Source organism: Bison bison, unplaced genomic scaffold (assembly GCF_000754665.1).
Source record: "Bison bison bison isolate TAMUID 2011002044 unplaced genomic scaffold, Bison_UMD1.0 scf7180017864489, whole genome shotgun sequence".
Classification (NCBI taxonomy): domain Eukaryota; kingdom Metazoa; phylum Chordata; class Mammalia; order Artiodactyla; family Bovidae; genus Bison; species Bison bison.
The window spans coordinates 4,963,496-4,971,072 of NW_011495048.1; positions in this window are offsets into that span (position 1 = coordinate 4,963,496).

Consider the following 7,577-nt stretch of genomic DNA (forward strand, 5'->3'; position numbering starts at 1 on the left):
AAGTGGTCAAACAGGAGATGGCAAGAGTGAACATTGACATTTTAGGAATCAGCGAACTAAAATGGACTGGATTGGGCGAATTTAACTCAGATGACCATTATATCTACTACTGTGGGCAAGAATCCCTTAGAAGAAATGGAGTAGCCATCATATTCAACAAAATAGTCCAAAATGCAGTACTTGGATGCAATCTCAAAAACGACAGAATGATCTCTGTTCGTTTCCAAGGCAAACCATTCAATATCACAGTAATCCAAGCCTATGCCCCACCAGTAATACTGAAAAAGCTGAAGCTGAATGGGTCTATGAAGACCTACAGACCTTCTAGAACTAATACCCCCCAAAAGATGTCCTTTCGTTATAGGGGACTGGAATGCAAAAGTAGGAAGTCCAGAAACACCTGGAGTAACAAGCAAATTTGGCCTTGGAGTACAGAATAAAGCAGCTCGAAGTCTAATAGAGTTGTGCCAAGAGAGAGCACTGGTCACCCTCTGATAACAACACAAGAGAAGACTCTATACATGGACGTCACCACATGGTCAATACCGAAATGAGATTGATTATATACTTTGCAGTCAAAGAAGGAGAAGCTCAATACAGTCAGGAAAAACAAGACTGGGAGCTGAGGGTGGCTCAGATCATGAACTCTTTATTGCCAAATTCAGACTTATATTGAAGAAAGTAGGGAAAACCACTAGATCACTCAGGTATGACCTAAATCAAATCCCTTACGATTACACAGTGGAAGTGAGAAATGTATTTAAGGGACTTGATCCGATAGACAGAGTGCCTGATGAATTATGGACAGAGGTTCATGACATTGTACAGGAGACAGGAATCAAGACCATCCCCAAGAAAAAGAAATGCAATAAAGCAAAATGGCTGTCTGAGGAGGCCTTACAAATAGCTGTGAAAAGAAGAGAAGCAAAAAGCATGGGATAAAAAGAAAGATATATCCATTTGAATGCAGAGTTCCAAAGAATAGAAAGAAGAGATAAGAAAGCCTTCCTCAGTGATCAATGCAAAGAAATAGAGGAAAACAATAGAATGGGAAAAACTAGAGATTTCTTCAAGAAAATTAGACATACCAAGGGAACATTTCATATAAAGATGGGCTCAATAAAGGACAGAAATGGTATAGACCTAACAGAAGCAGAAGATAGTAAGAAAAGGTGGCAAGAATACACAGAACTATACAAAAAAGATCTTCATGACCCAGATAACCATGATGGTGTGATCATTCACCTAGAGCCAGACATCTTGGAATTCAAAGTCAAGTGGTCCTTGAAAAGTATCACTGCAAAGCTAGTGCAGGTGATGGAATTCCAGTTGAGTTATTTCAAATCCTAAAGATGATGCTGTGAATGTGCTTCACTCAATATGCCAGCAAATTTGGAAAACTCAGCAGTGGCCACAAGACTGAAAAAGGTCAGTTTTCATTTAAATCCCAAAGAAAGGCAATGCCAAAGAATGTTCAAACTACCACACAATTGCAATCATCTTATGCTAGTAAATAATGCTCAAAATTCTCCAAGCCAGGCTTCACAATACATGAACCATGAAATTCCAGATGTTCAAGCTGGTTTGAGAAAAGGCAGAGGAACCAAAGATCAAATTGCCAACATCTGTTGGATCATCAAGAAAGCAAGAGAGTTCCAGAAAAACATTTATTTCTGCTTTATTTACTATGCCAAAGCCTTTGACTGTGTGGATCACCATAAACTGTGGAAAATTCTTCAAGAGAAGGGAATACCAGACCACTTGACCTTCCGCTTGAGAAATTTCTATGCAGGTCAGGAAGCAACAGATAGAGCTGGACTTGGAACAACAGACTGGTTCCAAATCAGGAAAGGAGTATGTCAAGGCTTTATATTGCCACCCTGCTTATATAACTTCTATGCAGAATACATCATGAGAAACGCTGGACTGGAAGAAGCACAAGCTGGAATCAAGATTGCCATGAGAAATATCAATAACCTCAGATATGCAGATGACACCACCCTTATAGCAGAAAGTGAAGAAGAAGAGCCTCTCGATGAAAGTGAAAGTGAAGTCGCTCAGTCGTGTCTGACTCTTTGTGACCCCATGGACAGTAAACTACCAGGCTCCTTCATCCATGGAGTTTTCCAGGCAAGAATACTGGAGTATTTCCTTCTCTGGGAGATCTTCCTCACCCAGTAATTGAATCTGGGTCTCCCACATTGTAGGCAGACACTTTACTGTCTGAGCTACCAGGGAAGTCAGGAGTGTGAAAAAGTTGGCTTAAAGCTCAACATTCAGAAAACGAAGATCATGGCATCTGGTCCCATCATTTCATGGCAAGTAGATAGAGAAACATTGGAAACAGTGGAAGAATTTATTTTGGGGTGCTCCAATATCATTGCAGATGGTGACTGCAGCCATGAAATTAAAAGATGCTTACTCCTTGGAAAGAAACTTATAACCAACATAGACAGCATATTAAAAACAAGAGACATTACACTGGCAACAAAGTTCCATCTAGTCAAGGCTATGGTTTTTCCAGTAGTCTTGTATGCATATGAGAGTTGGACTATAAAGAAAGCTGAGCACTGAAGAATTGATGCTTTTGAACTGTGGTGTTGGAGATAGCACTTGAGAGTCCCTTGGACTGCAAGGAGATCCAACCGGTCCATCCTAAAGGAGATCAGTCCTGGGTGGTCATTGGAAGGACTGATGATGAAGCTGAAACTCCAATACTTTGGCCACCTGATGTGAATAACTGACTCATTTGAAAAGCCTCTGATGCTGGGAAAGATTGAAGGCATGAGGATAAGGGGACAACAATGGATAAGGTGGTTGAATGGCATTACTGACTCCATGGAAATGAATTCAAGTAAACTCCGGTGTTGGTGATGGACAGGGAGGCCTGGCATGCTGCAGTCCATGGGGTAGCAAAGAGTCGGACACGACTGAGCAACTTAACTGAACTGATACATATATGGGGAAGGAAATGGAGCCTACTACAGTATTCTTGCCTGGAGAATTCAATGGACAGGGGCACCTGGCGTGCTGCTGTCCCTGGGGTCAGAAAGAATCAGACATGACTGAGGGACTAACACACAAATACACACATATATATAATACATATATGTGTGTGTGTATATATATATATATACATATATATAATATCATCAATATCAAAATCACTGCTGCTTGAAGGACACAGTGAAAATTGAAAAATAAGCTAAAACCTGTGTAAAATATTGGCAAACTATATATCTGATGAATTGACTTCTAGTCAAAATACATGAAGAGAAATCATAACCCCTTAGCAAAGTAAGCAGTACAATGAAAAACCAAAATACTGAAGTATCCTAAGGATTTAAACAAAAGATATATCGGAAAACAGACAGCCAACACAAACATGAAAAGTTGGAAACCTTTTGGCTAAATTCTGGAACAAGACAAAAATGCCCACTCTCACCACTTCTATTTAAATAGTATTGGAAATGCTGGCCACATCACAGCAATGAGAAAATAAAAAGAAATAAAATTTATCCAAATCATAAGGAAAGTGGTATAATTGTCATTCTATGCAGACAACATGATACTCTATATACAAGTCCCCAGAATTCTACATAAATCTATTTGACCTGATAAATGAAGTCTTCAAAATAGCATAATACAAGATTAATATACCAAAGTCTCTTGCATTTCTTTACATAAGCAATGAAATACTAGAAACAGAAAGTTTAAAAAATCCTGTTTAAAAATCTCATCAAAAATACATGAAATAGGAATAAAGCTAACCAAGGAGGTGAATTCTTAAACACTTTCACTAACTAAATAAATAAATAAAATAAAAAGTCTTATGAATTAATGGGCCAGAATAGAGAGCTCAGAAATAAACCTGCACATCTACAGTCAATTAATCTTTGATAAAATCAAGAACATACAATGGAAAAAAAAGACAGTCGTTTTAGCAAGCTGTTTTGGAAAACTGAACAGCTGCATGTAAATCAATGAAGTTCGGATACTCCTTAACATCATAAATAAAAATAAAATCAAAATGACTTCAATACTTAAATACAGGACATGATACCATACAACCCCTGGAAGAGATCATAGGCAAAACATTCTCTAAAGTAAATCATAGCACCGTTTTCTTAGGTCAGTCTTTCAAGACAAATAATAGCAAAAATAAACAAGTGGAACCTAATCAAGTTTATAAGCTTTTGCATAGCAACAGAAACCATAAATAAAACCAAACAAAAATAGACTATGCACTAGTATAAAATATTTGCAAATGTTGTGATTGACAAGGCCTCAATTTCCAAAATATACAAACAACTCTATTGTCAAAAAACAACCCAATCAAAAAAATGAGCAGAAGACTTAAATAGACATTTCTCCAAAGAAATGATCAATAAGCACAGAGAAAAATGTTTAACATCACTAATTGTTAGAGAACTGCATCAAAACTATAATGAAATATCACCTTCCACTGGTTAGACTGGCCATGATACAAAAGTCTACAAATAATAAACGCTGGAGAGGATTTAGAAGAAAGGGAACCCTTCTGCAATGTTGGTGGAAATGTACATTGGTGCACCCACTAGGAGAACAGTATGGAGGTTCCTTAAAGACTCAAAATAAAGCTACCATATGATCTAGCAATTCCACTGTTGTTCATATATCTGGAATATATGAAAACTGGATTTCAAAAAGATGCATACATTACAATATTCATCACAGCATTATTAATTAATACAATAGCCAAGACACGGAAGCAACCTAAGTGTTCATTGGCAGATGGATGGATAAATAAGATATGGTATATATACATATATATATATATGTATATACATATACAATGTCATATTATTCAGCAATAAGAAAGAATAAAATTGCCATTTGTAGCAACATAGATAGAGAGTATCATACTAAATTAAGTGTCAGACAGAGAATGTCAAATATTTTATATGTGGATTCTAAAAATCACATAAATCACCTATACTTGGAATCTAAAAATAGCACAAATGTACTTATTTACAAAATAGAAACAGGCTCACAGACGTAGAAAACTAACTTTTGGTTACCAAAGGGGAAGGAGAGGGAAGGTTAAATTATGAGTATGTGATTAACAGATAAGCACTATTAAACAATATGTATAAAATAGATATACAATAAGATTTACTGTATAGCACAGGGAACTGTATTCAACATCTTATAATAAACTATAATGGCTAATAATCCAAAAAAAGAGTATATATAGATATATACTTATACAGATATTACCTATTTATATATCTCCAATTCACTTGCTGAATACCTGAAACTGACATTACATTGTAAATCAACTGTTCAGTTCAGTTCAGTCGCTCAGTCGTGTCCGACTCTTTGCGACCCCATGAATCTCAGCACGCCAGGCCTCCCTGTCCATCATCAACTCCCGGAGTTCACTCAGACTCACATCCATCGAGTTGGTGATGCCATCCAGCTATCTCATCTTCTGTCGTCCTCTTCTCCTCCTGCCCCCAATCCCTCCCAGCATCAGAGTCTTTTCCAGTGAGTCAACTCTTCCAATGAGGTGGCCAAAGTACTGGAGTTTCAGCTTTGACATCATTCCTTCCAAAGAAATCCCAGGGCTGATCTCCTTCAGAATGGACTGGTTGGATCTCCTTGCAGTCCAAGGGACTCTGAAGAGTCTTCTCCAACACCACAGTTCAAAAGCATCAATTCTTTGGCACTCAGCTTTCTTCACAGTCCAACTCTCACATCCATACACGACCACTGGAAAAACCATAACCTTGACTATACTTCAACATTTAAAAAAAATATATATATATATATATACATGTGACAATGTAACATATTTAAAATGTTCAACATCATTATTCATGATGAGGATGTAAATTTAAATCAAAATGAGATAATATTAATATTACACACAATAGAATGAATTAAAACAAACATATAAACAAAAATTTGGCAGCATCAAGTGCTGGTGAGGTTGAAGAACAATTAGAATTTTTGTATATTGTTGCTGGGAATGGAAAATGGGAAAGTCACTTTGGAAAATAATGTGTCAGCTTTTTACAAAGTAAAACATGCTGAAGAAACAAGAAGGAGGTCCATGCAGCTTCTAAATATTTTAAATAAAAGACTAGTAGGAATATGAAGACCCACTCCAGTGTTCTTGCCTGGAGAATCCCAGGGACAGGGGAGCCTTGTGGGCTGCTGTCTATGGGGTCGCACAGTGTCAGACACGACTGAAGCAACTTAGCAGCAGCAGGAATATGAAGACAAGGTCCTCCAGTAATTCTAAGCAAGGTAGATGTGTACATTGAAGGAAATGGAAAAATTCTAGATGTGCTTTGCAAGAACAAGATGTAAGATTGTTTAATTTACTGCCCCATGGACAATGATCAGATTTTGTAGTGTGAAAATAGATAGGAGTCAAGATATGTTGGCAAGTGAGTGAAGAGAAAGTTGCTCAGTCAGGTCCGACTCTTTGTGACCCCATGGGTTATACATGGAATTCTCTAGGCCAGAACACTAGAGTGGGTAGCCTTTCCCTTCTCCAGGGGATATTCCCAACCCAGGAATTGAACCCAGGTTTCCCGCATTGCAGGTGGATTCTTTACCAGCTGAACCACAAGGGAAGCCCGAGAATACTGGAATGGGTAACCTATCCCTTCACTTCTCTAGTAGATCTTCCCTACCCAGGAATCTAACTGGGGTCTCCTGAATTGCAGGCCAATTCTTTACCAATTGAGCTATCAGGGAAGGAGGATACATTTAAAGTTTCTCCAACTATAATGAAGTAATAACTTTGCAAAAATTGCCACAGAAACACAAAATGCTCAGAGCCTGGAACTGTTAAACTGTAGAGGCCTAAACTTTACTGTTGGCCACTGCTGGGTCTGTCTCATATTTCAAAAGAATATTGGGTGTTGCAAACATAACTGAAAGGGTAAAACTCTCAAACTCATTAAATCTGTGATTGGTTAAAAAACAAACAAAAAAAAAGATGAAAAGAGTTCAGTAGGATATGCTTCATTAGATACTGAGTTTATTGGATATTGTAAAATAATTTTAACAACTAAATTAAAAACTGAAGGATCACATGTAGCAGTCCTGTAATTTTTGATATCAGTGTGTTATAAGGCCTCTGTTCACGTAAAAGAAGATAGTCTATACTCGATTATTTTTCTATAATAACTTGGAATTTGGGTTTGTTTATATTTTAGTTTCCCAAGGCAATGGCACCCCACTCCAGTACTCTTGCCTGGAAAATCCCATGGACAGAGGAGCCTGGTAGGCTGCAGTCCATGGGGTCGCTAAGAGTCGGACCCAACTGAGCGACTTCACTTTGACTTTTCACTTTCATGCATTGGAGAAGGAAATGGCAACCCACTCCAGTGTTCTTGCCTGGAGAATCCCAGGGATGGGGGAGCCTGATGGGCTGCCGTCTATGGGGTCGCACAGAGTCGGACACAACTGAAGCAACTTAGCAGCAGCAGCAGGAAGTAGCCTTAGCAGCAACCAGGAAGTAGCCTTCCATTAATGAGGCTAAAAAGAGACAATGCTAGATAGCCCCTTCACTAGTTCCT